General features: G+C 39.7%; 1 long non-coding RNA gene across 1 annotated transcript in view; it reads right to left on the bottom strand.

The window, feature by feature from the left end:
• The window catches only part of LOC111751740 (uncharacterized), a 120,941-nt gene extending 116,905 nt beyond the window's left edge, over nucleotides 1–4,036 (bottom strand). Inside the window, exons 1-2 of the long non-coding RNA XR_002786827.2 lie at nucleotides 3,512–4,036; nucleotides 1,646–1,706 (exon numbers count right to left, since the gene is read on the bottom strand). This is a non-coding gene — a long non-coding RNA (uncharacterized LOC111751740). The remainder of the gene's footprint in view (nucleotides 1–1,645; nucleotides 1,707–3,511) is intronic.
• Between the last annotated feature and the right edge of the window lie 17,544 nt (nucleotides 4,037–21,580).

Raw genomic sequence — 21,580 nt, 5'->3', positions numbered from 1 at the left:
ATCCTTTCACAATACTTAATCTGTATACTGAGCAAATAATCCAAGAAACTGGACTATATGAAGAAGAACACAGAAACAGGATTGGAGGAAGACTCATTAACAACTTGTGATCGGTAAATAACACAACCTTGTTTACAGAAATTGAAGAGAACTTGAAGCACTTACTGTAATCCAGCCTTCAGTATGGATTACATCTTAACATAAAGAAAACAAAAGTCTTCACAAGTGGACCAATAAGCAACATCATGATAAACAGAAAAAAGACCAAAGTTGTCAACAATTTCATTTCACTTGAATTCACAGTCAATGCCCATGGAACCAGCAGTCAAGAAATCAAATGATGTATTGCCTTGGGAAAATCTGCTGCAAAAGACCTCTTTAAACTGTTAAAAAGCAAAGATGTCACTTTGAGGACTTAGATGTGCTTGACCCAAGCCATGGTATTTTCAGTTGCCTCATATGCATGCAAAAGCTGGACGATGAATGAGGAAGACCAAGGAAGAGTCAATGCCTTTGAATTATGGTGTTGGTGAAGAAAATTGAATATGCTGTGGACTACCAGAAGAATGAATAAATCTGTCTTGGAACAAGTACAGCCAGAATGCTCCTTAGAGGCAAGAATGATGAGACTTCATCTCACATACTTGAAAACGTTATCAGGAGGGAGCAGCCCCTAGAGAAGGACATCATGCTTGGTAAAGTGAGGGTCATTGAAAAAGAGGAAGACCCTCAACAAGATGGATTGACACAGTCTTTCATTCCAATAAGGGGCTCAAACATAGCAACGATTGTGAGGATGGTGCAGGTCCAGGGCAGTGTTTTGGTAGGCCGTACATAAGGTTGGTTGAGGTTGGGACCGACTTGACAGCACCTAACAACACCAACACAACTAGGCAGTCAAGACAGAGAAGTCAATGGCCTGTCCCACCTTCACTACACCTTGCCCTGCAGAGCCAGGGATGTCTGGTGAAAGTCAGAAATAGGACTTCATCAGAATAAACACTACAGGCATCACAAGAGTTGTAGCAAAAGGTCTCATGCATTTGTGAGAATGAGTTAGATTTTCATTATTTTCGACATACTTACATCCTGATAAATTCAGTAGTAATTATTTGATTTACAAAAACGTACTCTTCTTTTTTCCAAAGGATTTCCCTGTAAGTTTCTTTAAGTAATCTGTTCCCCCAGTGCAGCTGAAATTTGTTTTTATCCGCAAGCTTTACAGCTACTGTCACACTGCGCACTGTAGTCTCATAAGGTGTGTTTAAACTCAAAAGTTCTTGATGTACTCATTATGATAAATGATGTGTCCATTTCATGAAATTTGACCAAGTTTTCCAAAATTCTCATTTATGGGCTAATAAAGTTAAGCTCTGAAAAAGTGGACCGTATAGATGAAATAACTCGGGTAAATCAGCCTCAAACAACATTTTTTGCAAAAATAGGTTTATAGGTTGGTGTCATTTGGAAATGGGGGGGGGGGTGCTTGTAAAGTCTGAATTGGCAGATTAAAGAAGCCAAGAAAAACAAGAATTTTCAGACTATAATTTCTAAAGCTAAAAGGAGCCATAAAGATGTATTTTGTAGTCCAACTATTTCAAAGTGTGTATAAAAAAACAAAAGTCAAGAGCAGGAAAGGACTTACCTAAGGTCAGTGAGGTCTGCTGCCACCCAGTTTGGTTCTCTTTGTATCATAGCTTTTTGCCCTGGGTGGAAGGGAGAAGTAACAGGGTAAGACCAGAGAGAAGCCTGGAATGTTCAGGAAATGGCATCAGCTCCTCCCAACCAACAGGGAAACTCTCCAAGTGTTTCTGTCAACTCTAGCTAGTTCTGGCAAAAGAGAATAAGTGAATCTTTCAGAATCACTGAGCAAAAAGCATAACAAGGGCCAGGTAAGCAAGCTGGCTTCCTTGGAGGTGAATTTATGTCCAAGGATCAAGGGCAGACTGCTCCTGGATGGAGACACATTGCCCATGAGAAGTGAGAGGTTCACCAAAGCCCTGACCAGAGTCCAGAAGTGTGCTCCTAAAAACCATGAATCTAAATCAGTGATTCTAAACCAGGGAACTTTGGGCAATGTCTCAAGACATTTTTGGTTGTCACAACTTCAGGAGGTGGGGGGAGGGGGGAGTTGCTACCGGCATGTAGTAGTTAGAGACCAGGGAAGCTGCTAAACATTCTACAATGCACAAGACAGCCTCCCCATCGCCACCCCCCCACAAGAATTATCCAGCCCTAAATGTCAACAGTACCAAGGTTGAGAAACATTGCTCCATCTACCTTCTTATCAATGTTCTGCTCGGATTCTGTACTCACCAAATGCTCCCCTCTAAACACAAGAAATCAAATAACAATTTTAAAGACACATCTCTCTGTCTTTACATCTTTAGCTTTTAGCCCCATCCCACCCCCCCAAAAAAAAAATCCAGGTGAAGAGAAGGTAAGCAGAAGAACAGACTGCAGCAAATTCAATAAAAATACTTAGTGCTGAAAATATATGCATACGAGAGACTATTTTCTGTGTACTTATATTTTTCTTGCTCTTTGTTGTTGTTCCACCATCCTTGGTAAATTTGTTTTCATTTTAAGTGTTACAAGCAGTTATTATGTATTCCAGGCAGGGCTTCCAAGCTGTGACAATTTAAATGAGGGAGACTTTTTGTAGGAAAAAAAATATATATATGATAAAAGTATAAATGGTTTGTTGAAACACTGCAGAAAAGCTTACCTCAGAGAACAAAACGCTTTTTTATGTAGTCTTAATACTAATCCAAAATGAAAACGTCCTTCACTGAAAAAGGTAAGATTTGGCAGGTCTAAGATAGAAGAGGGCAAGGATACGTCCCTTCCACATTTGTAACTGAACATCTCCTGAAAAGGCTTTGAATAAATAGTATATAAGAAGCTACAAGTAATTTAAAAAATGGTTTAATCCTTTTACACATTGAATGCAGAGGAACAGAGGAGTTCACAATGGCAGCGTGGAAGACTAAAAGGAACTTTAGATGGAAGAATCTAAAAACTTGATTTCTAGTTCAGGGTTATTAACACAGCCTGTAGTCTTGAGAAAACATGCCCTGCGAAGGCAATGGTTGTTCAGTGGTAGAACTTCTGCCTTCCATGCTGGAGATTCAGGTTCGATGCCCAGCCAAGGCACCTCATGCACGCAAACCACCCATCTGTCAGTGGAGTCTTGGGTGTTGCTGTGATGCTGAACAGTTTTCACTAGAGCTTCTAGACTAAAAAAGACTAGGAAGAAAGACTTGATGATCTACTTTCAAAAATCAGCCAATGAAAACCCTATGGAGCACAACAATTCAATTTGCAGCCAATCATGGGGATGATGCAGGACTAGGTAGCATTTCGTTCTATTGTGCACAGGGTCACCATGAGTCAGGGGCTGACTTGACAGCAGCTAACAACAACTCTACAAATAAATAGTAATAATAATTGCTTTACAAATCTCATAAGGTTGTTGTGAGGCTCAAAGGATATGAAATGGTGTACTCACACAGAACCTCCATGTTGCATTTCTTCCTATTTCCCACACAGCGCTAGGGCCATCAACAACCTCATCAAGGTGAAGAGTGGCCATTGCTGGCAAGCATTGTCAGAGTTGAACCTGGAGCTATGACAAAGGAAACCTTTCAATGAGTTGCTTATTACCATATCAAAAAAAAAAAAAAGCTCGTAGGGACCCTATAGGTCAGAGTAGAGTTTCCAAGGAGCGGCTGATGGATTGGAACTGCCGACCTTTTGGTTAGCAGCCAAGATCTTACCACTGAACAACCAGGGCTCCTATTACCATAGACACTTTCAAATTTCCTTTTCTTAAAACTTTTTTGTTGTTTAAGATGAAGGGTTATGGGAACAGAATGAATGGGGCCCAAATAAATATCTTTACAGGAAAAAAAGGCCTGACAAGTACCATGCCCCTGAAACCAAAATATTGGAATGTGAGCTACTGAAAAGAAAATTTGCTGTCTTGAAATTTCTCACAAGTTGGTGAACGAAGGTTAGTGAGCGAGGCATGTTTCCTACAGTGCTGAAGAGGCCAACCAGTGGAATTTATTTACTTTTTAAAGTAGCTCAGAATCTTACCAGCATTAAAACGAAGCCGGAAATACATTTTTGGTTTGCAGGGGTTCTTTCACACGCTGGGGACGATACAAACAGAAAATGAAGCATTAAGGGAAAGGAAAAAAGAGCAACCCTAGATGGTAAAACATTTGGAAGTTGTCATTTTGCTTATGTGACTTTGGTATTTTTAATGCAGAGTTTTATCGAGGCAACAAAATGGTAGATAAAAGGCAAACTAGTGGATGTAATTTCTTTATTCTCTCAAAGGGCTTTTGACAAAGTCCTACACAAGAGACTGTTAAGGAAACTTGGCAAGCACTGGGCAAGAGGTAAAGAGCTGTCAATTATGGGTTAAAAGTGGGTTAAGGGATAGAAGAGGAATGGAAGAATAAATGACCGGCTCTCAGCATGGAAAGGAGTAAATAGTGGGGTGTCAGCGACTGGTACAAGAGCGGTGTCCTCCAGGATATTTATTAACACCCCCTGAAAACCAGCTAAATAATGAGGTATTGAAATTTGCTGACTACACAAAACTATTTTGATTCCCTAAGTCTACACAGATGGATGTGAGAAACACAGAATTCAAACTCCGTAACTGGGCAAAACAGTGCCAGATGAAACTCAGAGCAGACAAGTGCAAAGTAATGCACATTGGAAGTAGCAATTTAAATTACTCATCCACTTGAGTGAGTTCTGAATTCCTTCTAAACTTACAGGAAAAAAGATTTAGGCTCATGGAAGACATCTTAATGAAGATGTATGCATGATGGTTAGCAGAGTTTAAAAAAAAAAAAGGAAAGCAAATATACTGTTACATTGCAACAAGAATGTAAGAGAATATATTCCAATACCATTACAGAAATCAGTGGTACACCTTTGTCCTACATTCAGTTCAAATCACCTTGTTTCCAAAGGAAGGTGGTAAAAAAAATAGAAAGAAACATCCAGGAAAATAATTAGAAACAGTGGAATGGGAAAGGCAAAATTTCCTATAAGAAAATTTTAAGTTGTTGTGTTGGCCCCCGCACATGGCAACCCCGTGCACAAATGGAAGAAACGCTGCCAGGTCCTCCACCGTTCCTGCGATGGGTTGTGGACCAGACTATTGTGATCCACAGGGCTTTCGTTGGCTGATTTTTGGAAGTAGATCACCAGGCTTTTCTTCCTAGTAGCATCATAGCAACATCCAAGCCTCCACTAACAGACGGGGTGGTGGCTGTCCATGAGTTGCATTGGTGGGAATCAAACCCATGTCCCCTATATGGAAGGCAAGAGCTCTACCACTGAACCACCAATGCCTGCAAGGTAGGCTTAAAATTAAAGTTAGCAATTAGTTACTAATTGAAATGGATGAGAAAGGAAAATAATGGGGCATATAGGTTCTTCATAAAAGTAAAATGGTACAATAATATCTTTGCAGCTTAGGTTGTGGGTAGACTAGAAATTGTCTATAAATAACATCAAAAATAAACTGAATTTTCTTCTGATTTGAGCTGATATGGGTCTCAGTTGTCTCTCATGGGACTCAGTCTATCTTTTTGTCTATAGCAGCCATTTTGTTGTTGTTGTTCTATAAGATGGAAAATAAGAAAGCACACACATTGTAATGCTTCATAAATATTATTTTCAATAGCATTTACAGATTGTTTCTCTCCTTCTAGCACCAGAAAGGTGCACAATATTTCATATTGATATTGTTTAGCACCACCAATAAAATTAAAGGCACTTGCCAGGAAGACCCCACTGGTAAGTCATTAGATTCACCGTTGTCTGTTAAGTTCCTGGAAACACAAATCATTGCCCACTCTCCTTCCACCCTCTTTCCCAAAAGGCAATTTCTCCACAGAACGGACCACCAGGAGCAGTAAGATGTCCCCCAACCCCTCTGCTTTCTTCTTCCCAAATGTGTAAGTGAGATTGGCAATTTGGGTTATTGAAGTCAGGGGTTTATCAATCCCCAGCCTTCCAGAGATCAAGCTTCTGCTGATGGAGGTCAGAAAGAAATACTCTCCCAAAGCACTTTAAAATTGGCCCAGTACTTGTTGAGAAAATGACATCCCCACACTCAAGCGACCAACCAAACAAAACCCACTGCCATCAAGTTGATTCCGACTCATAGCAACCCTGTGCTCAAGCTAAGGGTTGCACAATTGGGCAGGTACGTGGAGCAGAGAGGGGGGAGCTGCTAACTCCCTTCCTGCCCCATTTAGACCTCACCAGAAGGTTGAAGCTGAGCTATGGGAGTCTTGGGTGTTTCTTAGCCTGTATTTACTATATTCAGGCAATTGATGTGGTACAGAACTTCAGAAGTATTTTCCTTGTTTGTTTTTCTTCCTAAAATCTAATCCCTGAGCACTGTGGTAAACAAAAATAAACTAGAATGACTAGCAATAAAACACAAGCAAGAACAAACCTAATATTAACGTAAAACTAGCATTAATAGAAGCTAAAAATTGAATTAACCACAGAAGAGTCACAGCATAACATTTCTTATTTTTCAAATCTTGCAGGCGGTGCATAAGCATTCTGGGAAAGATCAGCTTACCTTGAGGGATGATACCTCTTTCAGGCAGGCATTTGAGTGCTTAATAACACATTTTGAGTGACACAGATATTTTCCTCTTCAAATATGTAGATTCTTTCTAAAAGAGGGCATAAAGTTAACATTTTCACAGCAATTCTGCAAAGAAGTATAAAAGACAGAAGATTCTGCTAGGTTTGAGTTTAATGCAAGAGCGTTATATGATGTGGAAAGTTACTGGCCTGGGTCAGTGTTTACACAAGTATCTTCAGCTGTACACTCTTTGCACCAAAATACCTTGCAAGTTTTTTTTCGGAGGAAAATAAAAAATCCACACAGAAGTGGAAGAGTTTGCTGTTTTGAGGCCGCACATAGTTGTCATTTATCTTCCACTCCGTCCATGGAGACTTGTAGATACCAGTATTGCTATCTCAGCTCCTCATTCCACCCCCATTCCCCTGCCCTCAATCTTTTTAAATTCAAATACTTTTTCTGAACTGCAACACCATCACCACTGTCATCCAAAGCCATTAAACTTACCCGTACACGTAAATGTAGAGAGAGAAAGAATCTTATTTTAGCCCCTCAGAATTCATCATCTACAGGGGCAGTGAAAATTCCTGTATGGAAAACAATTCCATTGGATGGGCATTGCTCATCTAAGATAATAATCCAAAAACCCAGTGCCGTCGAGCTGATTCCAACTTATAGCGACCCTATAGGACAAAGAACTGCCCCATAGACTTTCCAAGGAGCGCCTGGTGGATTCGAACTGCCAACCCTTTGGTTAGCAGCCGTAGCACTTAACCACTAGCCACTAGGGTTTCCTCATCAAAGATAATAACTCTCCAGAAAATAACCAAAATGAAAGAGTTCTCAAACAGCCAGAAATCCATTCTACGCACTGCCCTTTTAAACAGGCCCTTCAGGTTGTCACTCGAAGCCAGCTTATTTTTACTTTACACATAATTTTAACAGCAGATTTTTTCAGCTTACAGGTGAAGAGAAACAGCAAATCATAAAAGGGGAGGGATTCTTAGAGACAGACACACTGGCAACAAGAAAAGCAGTTCTAACCTGATAGAACAAGGTGGGGCTGGGAGGGGATACTTTTAAAAAGAAAAAAAATCCAACTTCAAAAAGCAGGCATTCTCCAGTCTTCTAGGTTGGAGACAAAGGTTTCAATGGGCCCTGATGACATCTCTGCGTTAAAAAATGGAAAGTGACTGATGTTCACTCTGATGACCTTGAATCTACTTTATAGGATTGTTTTATTCTCTGGTCTATTATAATTCTATATGCTTTGTTTTAAAAGGCTGGGTGGGGGTGGGGGTTATAATATAGTTTGGAGTTATAAATTGAGGGGAATTAATGGTTGTCAGTGGTGTGGCCTTAAATGTTTAACAACCAACACTCCAAACAAAAGCAAAGGTCCCTTTTATACTCAACCATAAATGATTTTAAGCTTGAGGGCAACTAACTCTCAAATGTCCTGAAAATTTAGTTAAGGGTCAGCTCACAAGTCAGCAGGAGGCAATTTAGACACGTGACAATGTGAGGTGTAACTGTCATAAATTGCACACTATACCATTGCACAGTATATTAGTCTTTAAAAAAGAGTCCCTCGATGGTGCAAACATGCTCAGTTAACTGAAAGGTTGGAGGTTTGAGTCCACCCAGAGGTGTGTTGGAAGAAAGGCCTAGTGATCTACTTCTGAAAAGTCAGCCATTGAAAACCCTAGAGCATAATTCTACTCTGACACACATGGGGGGTTTGCCATGAGGAGGAGTCGAGTCTATGGCAACTTCTTGGCTGGCGTTAGTCTTTTACCTAAAGTACCTCGTTTACCGGCCTCAACAATGTTAACGAAAAATAAGTGTATTCATGTCCCTTTTACACATACGTTAACTGAGGCTCAGAAAGACATCACAAATTTGCTCAGGAGGACATGGCTAGGAGTGGCACGCTGGCCTCGCCTAATACTGTTTTCTTTCCCATACACCAAATTGATTCCTCATTTGAAAAAGGCATCGGTCAAAAGCAATTCTTAAATAGGGCTAAAAGGCAGTTCTTAAAAAGAGGCATCCATTATTCTGAAATTTTACTCATTTGGAACTCCACAGGTCTTGACAACCATAGGCAAATGAGGTGTTAATACATCATTATTTACAGAGAGAAACAGCTCCCTGCAGCTTCACCAGAGAACAGGCAGCCACCCTGTCTGGAGCAGAGACCTCTTCGGTGATAAGGCCCAAAGTCAGGCAGGAATTTGCAAACAAAGCTTTCCTAGCACCCCTGAGCAGGGTAGACAGTTACTCTGAGTAATCTAAAGATAGGCCCTTCCAGGTTCCCATTCAGCTGTGGCTCTGCCAGGGCCAGGCACTCACGTCTCTAGTCCACGTGGCCCCAGTTCATGCATTCACACACTGCAAAGTCAGCTCATTGATTCACCTTAACAAACAAGAGCCTTACGGCAAAATGCAGGAAATTCCATCTCAGCCTACATTATGTAACGATATTCCCCCTACTTGCTCTGTGCGTAAAAAAAAAAAAAGCAAGGTAGCACCTAACCACATTTTTTGGAAGCAAAATATGGGGACTGAACATTACCAAGATTCTATTGAAATAAAACACTAAATTCTCTACCCGTAAGCTAATGATCACTACACTTAAAAATTTGTAATTAGACAAACCGTATGTAAGGAATCACTTATGTAATCAGTGGCAAGTTTCAACTTCTGTTTCCAGCCAGTAGCAAAGAGGTGGGTTGATTTGCTGCAGGATAATACATTTCCTTTGCCCTCTCTGGCACCCATTACGGAATATATTACTCCTTTATGGAAGCTGCTATTGTGTGCTTGTTAGGTAGGTAAGATTTGTAATCCAGCAACCAAGCTTTGGTAATTATCCCTATACCAGCCTAGGCTCAAACTGCATACCAATGTCCAAAAGACTTCAACATCACAAAGAGAAAAGAAAAAAACTAAGAAGGATATCAGTTGAGGTCTGGGAAGGTCTACTATTAACTTATTGCTAGAACAAAAAGCTATATGCACCTAATATCTTCAAGAAACCAAAGCCTTTAACGCACAGTACTTTTCACTGTATTTTGTTCTGCTCTGTATTAAAGCTTGAATCAACTGGATTAAAAAAAATAATAATACATGTACTTTTTTTTTAACCTTTCATCCAGTAAAGAATATAATAAACAGTAGCTTCATTCAGATATCTGTGGTACAAAGTAGAATGTTTTGACACTTAATATTGCCATTTTTATGTGCTCAATAGTGAACATGAAGAGGAATAAATGAAAGTAGACAAGAAGAAGGCAGTGATAGGCAAAGTTGGGGTACCCTCCAAGATCCTCTTTCCATAGCTCATGCCATTGGTCTCCACGTCCAGCCTCCACAAATGGCCCGTTAATACCAAGGACTGCTTTCCTGGTCATCCCAACATTCCAACCCAATCTTCATCATGCCATGTTCTCTTTATCCACCCTGAACTCCCCTCATGCTCTGTTGCTGTTGTTGTTGAGTCAGCCCATGATTCATGGAGACCCCATTCACAACGGGATCAAACCGTTGTGATACATAGGATTTTATTTGGCTTATTTTTTTGGAAGTCAATTACGAGACCTTTCTTCCTGGTCTGTCTTAGTCTGCAAGCTCCTCTGAAGTTCAGCATAGCAGCACTCGAGCCTCCACTGACAACCGATGGTGGCTGTGCTTGAGGCGCATTGGCCAGGGATCAAACCTGTGCCTCCTGCATGGAAACAAGAATTCTACCACTAAACTACCACTGCCCACCACCCCCTCATGCACAACTCTGCAGTTTAGCCATCTGGAATCTCATGTCCTCATGAAGCTTTTGGTTACTGTCAGGTAATTCTATGAGCTAACTGGGAAAAGGGTAAAGATGGTACCACCCACCCCCTTGCCTCCTACTAAGGTACATTCAAACTGCTACCTGGAGCCTCCTGGAGATAAACAGGCTATTCTGTTGTTTACTAACACAAAGAGTGCTCCCAGGGTGAGGATCACAGTCCAGGCTATCAGATAAGATGACACCATGCCAGGCTTTGTCCTTGGCCACTGGCATCCGAATGGCTGAAGTGAGAAATGCATGAGATGGCGAGATCACGTATCAAGACTTGGCATCATCAGTAATGTTGTTGGTTGCCTTTGAGTCAGTTCGGACTCATGGAGATCCCATGCACGACAGATGGTCCTGCATCATCTTCATGATCATTGGTACACTCAAGTCCATTGTTGTGGCCACTGTGTATTTGGAATGCCTTCCAACCTAGGGGGCTCATCTTCTAACACTGTGTTAGAAAATATTGTGTTGTGATCCATAGGGTTTTCATTGATTATTTTTTGGAATTAGATCACCAGGATTTTCTTCCTAGTCTGTCTTAGTCTGGAAGCTTCACTGAAACTTGTCTACCGTGGGTGACCCTGTGGTATTTGAAACACTGATGGCATAGATAGCATCCAGCATCATAGCACCGTGCAAGTCACCACAGTGTGACAAACAGACAGACAGGTAGTGGGTTATTAGTATGCATACACCTTAACAGTATGCAGATGGACTATCAAAAATCCAGCCAACCTTACCAGAGGGCATCATTTCCATTCCCAGCTCTGTGTAGATTATCCACAATCAACATTTGAGTGTCAACACCCACAAATTACGGATGGCTTGTAGAAAACAACCTTTAGGAATTCTAGCACTAGAGACACCAATCTCTAGCAACAGCTGTGAGTTGTGCAACCAACTTCATGTGGCTAGAAGATTCTTTTATTTGGCAGACAGGTAAAACAAGGGTTGATTCCTTTAAACAATCTCCCTTCCCCTACATACCCTTCATACACAGAATTCCTTTTGAAGCCACTGAAAATCCCTTTCACAGAACAGAAGGATGAGAACAGTTTGTTTTCATATGAACCTATGCCCTCTGAATAGCTTAGCTAGTTCCCTTTTTTTTTTTTTTTTTCCAGACCTCTTCTCAAAACTCCCACATTCCAGGAAGGCTTTTCCTACAATGGGTCTCCTCTAAATCAAAATGGCTGCTGTCCAAAGATTGTGCCAAAGGAAAATTTAGCTACCTGCCAGCAAGGTCTCAGCAGTGTGATTGACCTTTCCTTTCTCAGTGTTTTTATTTCTTAATTGTCAGGTCTATCTCAGTTAAGTGACAAACATATGATGTAGGAATTGCTTTTATCCTTTTGTTTTTACAATACTTCAGACAATGATTCTACTCAATAAATTGAAAATCAATAGTATATACAAATGCATATGCTAATGTATGACCCACAAGCTCAGATGGCAGAATGAATAAACAATTTCTGGCAAACACCATGGTATGGCATTTCAACGAAGTCATCACAGAATCACTAGCAATTATCTTTGCAAACTTAAGGTGAGCTGTCTATGGACTGACAGAGAAATGCACACTTGTGTTTTAAAAAAAAGAAATAGGAAAACTCAAAAACTTAGATTCAACAGCTTAACAGTCAGATCCAGAAATATATTGCAATCCTATAAACACACATACACACACAGAAGAATGCTAGATAAAATCAGGGCAGCTTTGTTTTAAAAAAAAAATCTTATCTCATTAGCCAAATGCTATTCCTCAGAAACATGACAAGTCTGGTAAAACCAAGTGGAAGACAAAAATATGAAATGGTTTTAGCTTTTGTAAAGTTTAAGTTTTGTCCTGCTTGTAATCAAGCAATTAAAGAAATGCTTGCTGAAATCATCCTCTCATCAGGTGGATTCACAAGTGATTAGAAGGCCTTTCTCAGTAAGTAACTATTAATGGTCCAACGTCAGCCCAGAGATGCGTACCTCATGGGATTCCAAAGAGGTCAGTCTTAACCTGGTGCTATTTTTAGTAGTGACTGAGATGATTAGAGAATATGGTTATTAAGTTTGGTGATGACATTAAATTGGGTGTGGTACATTCCTCTGGAAAACTGGTTAGAAGTATAAATCTTGATGAGTTGGAGAAGTGGGTGGACATAAACAGATGAAGTTTTGTAGTGTAAGTCACAAGGGAAGAAAAACAATGCACACAATTACAGGATTCATTTTGCGATGTCAAAAGGAAAATGATCTGGAGGTCATAGTCAAACCAAGCTATTGGTGTTTGTGCTTCAGCTTTAAAAGCATGATCGATTTAGTAAAAGAAAAACAGGTGGCCCTTCCTCAATGCTCAGTATGATTTCAGGCTATCCTACAGTACTCTAAATCTTTAGCACGACGTGTTAACATGGGATATGGAGAATGGGTGTGCATTTAAGAAGAGATCAATTTTTTTAATGATAACAATTTTGAGAAACAGCCATTAGAAGAAAAACCCAAAATAATAAAACTATTTGGCCTAGAAAAGTTTGAGGAAGGGACTTAGCCATTTTCAAGCCTAGAAAAAGAAAGATGGGAGGAAATTAGCTTCAATGGCCAATGGCATGAGGAAAAGCTTCTTTGCAAAAAAAAAAAAAACGCTGTAGAAAACCAGAAGGCATTTCACGTGGGATCAGACGCTTTTCATTGAAAACTTCATAGAACAGATCTTTCTCCCACTTTGGGAAGAGCTTCATGTAGAGACAGAGGAATGAACTACACCTGTGAGAGAAAGAATAAAAACTTCATGTTTCCTGTTTATCTATTGCTGCTTTTTTTCCTATTATTTGAAAGATAAAGTGGTGGGAGGGAAAGAACTGGAGAAAATGTCCACTGTGTTTTGGGACCTTCACTTCTCCTTATGGGACCATGTGACAACTGAAGCTCCATCACTGCCCCCTCCTCACCTGTGCAAGCTTCCCCAAGTCCAAACACTGCGTTGTTCAGATTCTTTGCTATGTGGCTTTAGGGATGGTCTTTGCAGATAATATTGAGTTCAGAAGATAACCCAAGCCCTTTGCCACTTCTAAGGTTGTATGTAGACCAATTCCCTAAAATTATACTTTGCTCCTTCCCATCAAGGGGTTTTGCTCCAACCTTGGACCCTGGTCTGGTCCTTTCCTCAACCTTCCTAGGTGTAAGAACTTCCTCCCTTTCAGGTCAGATTCAGGCTCACCTTTCATGGAACTCATAAAACCTCTCCTTCCAACAACAACTTCTCCTTCCTAGGAACTCAGAGCAGTGGTTTAATGTAAATGGCATTCATTTGATAGGTAGCCATACACAGTCTTGTGACATCTTAGGTACTGTTGAGTTACCATTTAAGATTTACTATATAGCCCCACTACATTCCCACCTAGATTGTAAGCTCATTGAAGGTGAGACATTTGTGTTAAACTGTTTTGTAACCTCCTAAAACATTCAATTCAGCAGGTACTATGTCACCGCGGGGACTAAGTTACTACTTGCTTAACGAATGAATGATTAAGGAGGATATTAAAAGTAAATTTGATGTTCATCTAGAAAAGTTGCTTTCTACCTTGGAAAACAATTTTTAAAGAGACTATTTCATTGAAAAAAAATTTAGGGAAAGACTTAACATTTTACAAATTCTTAGTGAGAAAAGTAGTCACTAAAACCCAATAAACCAGTCAGCAGTGCTACTTTATATGTAGAAAATATTAAATTGCACAGTTCCTAAAAATGGCTTGTTGCTCCCTCTCCTTTGGAGTCCTGGTGGTGCAGTGGTTAAGAGCTACAGCTGCTAACCAAAAGGTCAGCAGTTGGAATCCACCAGCTCCTCCTTGGAAACCTTATGGGGCAGTTCTACTCTGCCCTATAGTGTCACTAGGAGTTGGAATGAACTCAACGGCAACAATGTTTCTTTTAATAGTATAGATTGTAAAAATTATGTAATCGTTGGTATTTTCATCCGAGTAAAACATTATCTATCAGCACATACAATTATAAAAAGAAACTACTGTGTGTGGGTGTGTGTTTCATTTAAGATGATTTGGTCTAATAAAATTTGAGTGCTGCTGTCTTATTATTTTAATATTTTATGTTCATTCTACCCCAGTTCGCAATGACTGGACTTTCTGCTATGACTACCAACAAGGTGTCCAGGTAGTGGCCATATTTAAAATGTGTCTAAAACACGGTGCTACAGGCAGAAGCATGTCATCCCTCTGGAGCAAAGACCCAAAAAACTAAGTAAAACTGATGCGAATATCAGTGCTGGAACTCTAAGTATCAAATGACAGGATAAAGAACTAGATCAAGTGCCGAATGAGAGAAGAAACTGAGAACAGCGAAGAAACTGACAGAATGGAGAATGAGGAGAGCTACATAGTGGAAATCCCCTGCCAGCTAATGTAGCATGGCTTCGCCATATTGGAGAACAGCCACCAATGACACCAAACAGGGAATACAGGAAGACAACTTCACAGAGCTCCCAACAAGAGACAGAGCACCCAGTAACCAGAGATATACACTTTCCCACCCCTTACCCTTCTGCCCTGCATGCTGCCTCTGCCGCTTTCCAATTGGCCAGAGCTGCTTGGCCAGAGAGACAGGCTCACTGAAACCTTGGGTCTGCCCTGCCCCCACCAGCCGGCTCCCTCAGAGCCATGTTTTTTGTTTTACTTTAGCTTTCCCTTTCTCCCACTTCCCTCTCCCTCCCTCCTAGGCCCTGTGCTGCCTCTGACCCTCCCTAATGGGCTGCACCACACCACCTGGCAAGAGAGACACTAGCTCACCACCACCCTGATTCTACCCTCCCCCAATGGCCAGTTCCCTCAGTGCCATATTTTTTTTTTGTATGTTTGTTTTGTTTTGTTGTTTTCTTTTCTCTTTCTCTTCCTTCCTTTCCTTTCTCCAGCCCAGCCAGCCCCATGCATCACCCCTGCCCCTTCTCAATGGGCCGTGCCATACCGCTTGGCTAGGGAGCCACTGGCACAGGGCCTTCCCAGGTCTGCCCTACCCACACCCACCAGCTCCTGAGTCACAGCCATTTTTCTTCACTTTTTTTTTGTTTTGTTTCTCTATTTTCTTTCTCTCTCCCACCTAGCTCCAAACATCACATCCTCTCCCTTCCTTCCGGCCTCTGTGCAACTCCTGCTGTGCTCCATACCCCGGGGCAGTAATTGCACAGACCTCCAGACCACCAGACCTTGCCCTGCACCACTCTCTGGCCCAGCCCTAGTGAACGACGCACCTCCAAGGAGCACCAGCACAGATATCTGTACCCTTGGACTCCACCCTAGACCACGCCCCAGCCCTGCTCTGTTGAGCTCAGTGCCCCCGAGTGGGACCAGCGTGAATATCTGGACCCCCATGCCCTACCCCATGCTGTCCCCCAGCCCTGCCCCTCAGGGCCCAGTTCATGCTGCAAACAACTCATTCCCCTTCTACCCTCTTCCCCAGCTGAGTGACCAGCCCTGCCTACCTGGACAAGGCGGTGAGAACTATCATGCCCACAGACAAGCAAGCAACAAAACACTCCCAGGCTGCCCACCCAGACATAACAAAACAAACAAAAAGCATGAAACAAACAAATCTACAATCTATAAATGAAAAAAAAAAATTCCTGAAAGTCTCTGAGACAGCAGACAATACCAAAACATACTTAAAAAGAAAAAAAAAAAAAAACAGGATGGCTCCAGTAAGTGACCAAAATAAAACACCAGATTACCTTCCGGTAGAAGAAAAGGCACTGGAACTACCCCATAGGACTATATTCAGGGCTTTCCAAGAGATTAGTAAAGAAATCAAGGAAAACAAATAAAACTAAGGAAGAAAATAGTCAAAATCATAGAAAATACAGACAAAATCAGGGAAAACACACACAAGGCAGTGGAAGATTTCAGGAAAATAATGCAAGAACTAAAGGCTAAAATAAATAAACAATTAGAAATCATACAAAAACAGCAATTGGAAATCCAAAAGATAAACAACAAGATTTCAGAAATGGATAAAGCAATAGAAGGTTTTAAAGCAAATATTAAGCAATGGAAGAAAGGATCAGCAAAATTGAATACAAATCCTTGGATACCACTTTGAGGAAAAATCATAGAAAAGAATGAAGAAAACCTAAGAAATGGGATACAATCAAAAGGTAAAAATTGCAAGTGATCAGAGTCCCAGAACAAGGGGAGAAAATGGAAAACACAGGGAGGATCATTGAAGATTTGCTGACAGAAAACTTCCCTAATATTATGAAAGATGAAAAGCTGACCATCCTAGAAGCTCGATGAACCCCATATAGGATAGATCCAAAAGAAAATCACCAAGACATACCACAATCACACTCACCAAAAACAAAGACAAAGAATCCTCAGAGCAGCTCGAGAAAAAGAGAAGAGTCACATACAAAGGGGAAACAATAAGACTAAGTTCTGATTAGTCAGCAGAAACCATGTAGGCCAAAAGGCAGTGGAATGACATACATTAAACCTTGAAAGGAAAAATTGCCAACCAAGAATAATGTATCCTGCAAAACTCTTGCTCAAATATGACGGCTAAATTAAAACATTTCCAGATAAACAGAATTAAAGGAGTATGTAAAAACCAAACCAAACTTGAAAGAATTATTAAAGGGAGTCCTTCAATTAAAGGAAAAACAACATCAGACAACAACCTGAATCTAGGACACAAGACAGCGTCAGCCAGATACCAATCTAGGTAATGAACTCTCAAGGATAAAATAAAACTAAAAGATTTATAACAGGGAATGAGAAATGTCAATCTGTAAATGACAACAACAACAGAACAATAAAAGGGGGAATAAATAGTATAGGTATACAACTTCCAAATGGAGAGGAAGTTAAGGCTATATCAAATAATAAAAGGCTGGTTTAAACTTGGGAAGATAAGGGTAAATTTCAAAGTCACCACAAAGAAAGTTAACAAACCTACTAATCAAAATAAAGAAGAAAAACATAAAGTCCCAATAAACAGATAATCAACAAAAATGGAAAGAAAATCCACAAACAAATGGAACTCAGCACAGGAGAGTAAGAGGAACAAAGAAAACATTAACACTACAAAATAACAGCAATAAATTCACACCTGTCAATAATCACATGAACGTAAATGGCTTAAATGCATCATAAACAGAGAGTGACAGAATGGATTAAAAAAAAAAAAAATGACCCACCAATATTCTGTCTAAAACAGATGCACCTTAGAAACAAAGAGATAAATATACTGAAGATCAAAAGATGGAAAAAAATACATCAAGCAAACAGCAACCAAAAAGAGTAGGAGTGGCAATACTAACCTCAGATAAAATAAACTTTAATGCAAAATCCACCATAAAAGACAAGGAAGGACATTATATGATTAAAGGGACAATCCACCGTGATGCCATAACCATAATAAATATCTACACATCCAATTGCATGGCTCCAAAATACATAAAACAAATTCTAACTCACTGAAAAGAGAAATTGACAGTTTAGTGGGAGACTTCAACACACCACTCTCAGTAAAGGACAGAACATCTAGGGAGAAACTGATCAAAGGCACCGAAGATCTAAAGGCCACAATCAACCAACTTGACCTCATAGACATATATAGAACATTCCACCCAACAGCAGCAAACTATACAGTCTTTTCCAAATCGAATGAAATGTTTTCCAGACTAGACCACATTTTAGGCCAAAAAGCAACCCTCAACAAAATCCAAAACACTGAGATAATACAAAGCATCTTCTCTGTTCACAATGTCATAAAAGCAGAAATTAATAATAGAAAGAGCAAGCAAAAAAATGGAAACTGAATAACACCTTTCTTAAAAACTGCTGCGTAATAAAAAAAAAAAAAATCAAGGATAGAATAAAAAAATGCCTAGAATCAATTGAGAATGAAACATATCATACCAAAACCTCTGGGACACAGCAAAGGCAGTGCTCAGAGGTCAATTTATAGCAATAGATGCATGCATTAAAAAAAGAAGGGGATAAAATCAAAACATTAGCTACACAATTTGAATGAAGACAAATAGACAGCAAACGAAGCCCAAAACCACCTGAAGAAAGGAAATAATAAAGATCAGAATGGAAATAAATGAAATAGATAATAGAAAAACAACAGATTCAACAAAACCGAAAGTTGCTTCTTTGAGAGAATTAAAAAAATTGACAAACCGTTGACCAAATTGGCAAAAGAAAAACAGGAGAGGAAACAAAAAACTCAAATAAGAAATGAAATGGGAGACATTACAACAGATCCAACAGAAATGAAAAAGATCATAACAGAGTACTATGCAGAACTGTACTCCAACTCATTTGAAAACCTAGAAGAAAAGGACAAATTTCTAGACAACCACCACCTACCTAAACTAACACAGACTGAGGTTGAAAATCTGAACAGACCCTTATCAACAGAAAAGATTGAAAAGGTAATTTAAAAAATTTACAAAAAAAAAAAAAACTCCCAACAAAAAAAGTCCTTGCCCAGATGGCTTCACTGGAGAATTCTACCAAACAGTCAAAGAAGAGCTCACACCAGCACTACCCAAACTATTTCAGAATACAGAACAGGAAGCGATGCTTCCAAATTCATCCTATGAAGCCAGCATAACCCTGATACCAAAACCAGGCAAAGACACCACAAAAAAAGAAAATTACAGACCAATATCTCTCATGAATATAGATGCAAAAATTCTCAACAAAATTCTAGCTAATAGAATTCAGCATCACATAAAATAATAATAATGATACACCATGACCAAATGGGATTCATTCATACTAGGTATGCAAGGATGGTTCAACATTAGAAAATCAATCACTGTAATCCACACATAAATAAAAGAATCACATGATCATCTCAATGGACAAAGAAAAGGCATTCAACAAAGTCCAACACCCATTCCTGACAAAAACTCTCAGTAAAATAGGAATTGAAGGGAAATTCCTCAACATAATAAAAGTCATGTATACAAAACCAATGGCCAACATCATTCTCAACAGCGAGAGCCTGAAAACATTCCTCCTGAGAACGGGAACAAGACAAGGTTGCCGTTATCACTACTCCTATTTAATATTGTGTTGGAAGTTTTGGTTACAGCAATAAGCTAAGAAAAAGAAATAAAGGACATCCAAATTGCTAAGGAAGAAGTAAAACTGTCCCTATTTGCAGATGATATGATACTATACATAAAGAACCCAAAAGACTTCACAAGAAAACTACTGGAACTAATAGAAAGATCAGCAGAATAGCAGGATACAAGATAAACATAAAAAATCAGTTTGATTCCTATACACCAGTAAAGAGAACTATGAAAGAGAAGTCAGGAAAGCAATATCATTTATAATAGCCTCTAAAAAAAAAAAACTTAGGAATAAATCTAACCGGGGATGTAAAAGACCTATACAAAGAAAACTACAAAACACTACTGCAAGAAACCAAAAGAGACCTACATAAATGGAAAAACACACCATGCTCGTGGATAGGTAGGCTTAACACTGTGAAAATGTCAGTTCTACCCAAAGCAATCTACAAATATAATGCAGTTCTGATCCAAATACCAATAGCATTCTTTAATGAGATGGAAAAACTAATCATTAACAGTATATGGAAAGGAAAGAGGACCCAGGTAAGTAAAGCATTATTGAAGAAGAAAAACAAAGTAGGAGACCTTGCCTTACCTAACCTCAGAGCCTACTATATAGTTACTGTTGTCAAAACAGCCTGGTACTAGTACAATGACAGACACTTTGACCAATGGAACAGAATGGAGAACCCAGATTTAAACCTATCCACCTATAATCACCTGATCTTTGTCAAAGGCCCAAAGTCCACTAAAAGGGGAAAAGACAAACTTTAACAAATGGTGCTTGCAATGGATGCCCATCTGCAAAAAATGAAACAGGACCCCTACCTCACACCATACATAAAAACTAATTCAAAGTGGATCGAAGACCTAAATATAAAACCAAAAACTATAAAGACCATGGAAGAAAAAATAGGGTCAACACTAAAAAAAAAGGGGCCCTAATATGTGACATAAATAGGATACAAAACCTAACTAAAAATACACAAATACTAGAAGATAAGCTAGGTAACTGGGATCTTCTAAAAATTAACATGTTCATTAAAAGACTTCAACAAAAAAGAGAACCTAAAGACCAGGAAAAATTTTTGGTTATGACATATCCAACAAAGGTCTAATCTGTAAAAGCTATAGGAAAACCCAACACCTCTACAACAAAAAGACAATCCAGTTACAAAATCGGCAAAGGATATGAACGGACACTTCACCAAAGAAGGCATTCAGGTGGCTAACAGACATGTGAGGAAATGCTCCCTATCGCTAATCATTAAAAAAAAATTTTTTTTAATTAGAGAATTGGAAATCAAAACTGCAATGAGATACCATCTCACCCGATATTACTGGCATGAATCAAAAAAAACAGAAAATAACAAAAGTTGGAGAGGCTGTGGAGAGATCGAAACTCTTATACACTGTTGGTGGGAATGTAAAATGGTACAACTGTTTTGGAAAATGATATGTCACGTCCTTAAGAAGCTAGAAATAGAAATACCATATGATCCAGCAATTCCACTCCTAGGATTATATCCTAGAGAAATAAGAGCCATCACATGAATAAACATTTGCACACCCATGTTTATTGCAGCAATATTCACAATAGAAAAAATGGAAACAACCTGTAGTCCCCAGCAACAAATGAATGGGGGCCATGGTCGAGGGGGACATCTAGCTCATGTTTATAAAGAAAATGTTCTACATCCTACTTTGGCGAGTAGCGTCTGGTATCTTAAAAACTTGTGAGCGGCCATCTAAGATACTGGTCCCACCCCATCTGGAGCAAGGGAGAATGAAGAAAACCAAAGACCCTGAGGGAAGGTTAGTCCACAGGACTAATGGACCACAAATACTACAGCCTCCACCAGACTGAATCCAACACAACCAGATGGTGCCTGGCTTCCACACAGACTACACTGACAGGGATCGCAACAGAGGGTCCTGGACAGAGCTGGAGAAAAATGTAGAACAAAATTCTAGCTCACAAAAAAAGACCAGACTTATTGGTCTGACAGAGACT

Source organism: Loxodonta africana, chromosome 1, assembly GCF_030014295.1.
Source record: "Loxodonta africana isolate mLoxAfr1 chromosome 1, mLoxAfr1.hap2, whole genome shotgun sequence".
Lineage (NCBI taxonomy): Eukaryota > Metazoa > Chordata > Mammalia > Proboscidea > Elephantidae > Loxodonta > Loxodonta africana.
This window is presented reverse-complemented; position numbering and strand designations above follow the sequence as displayed.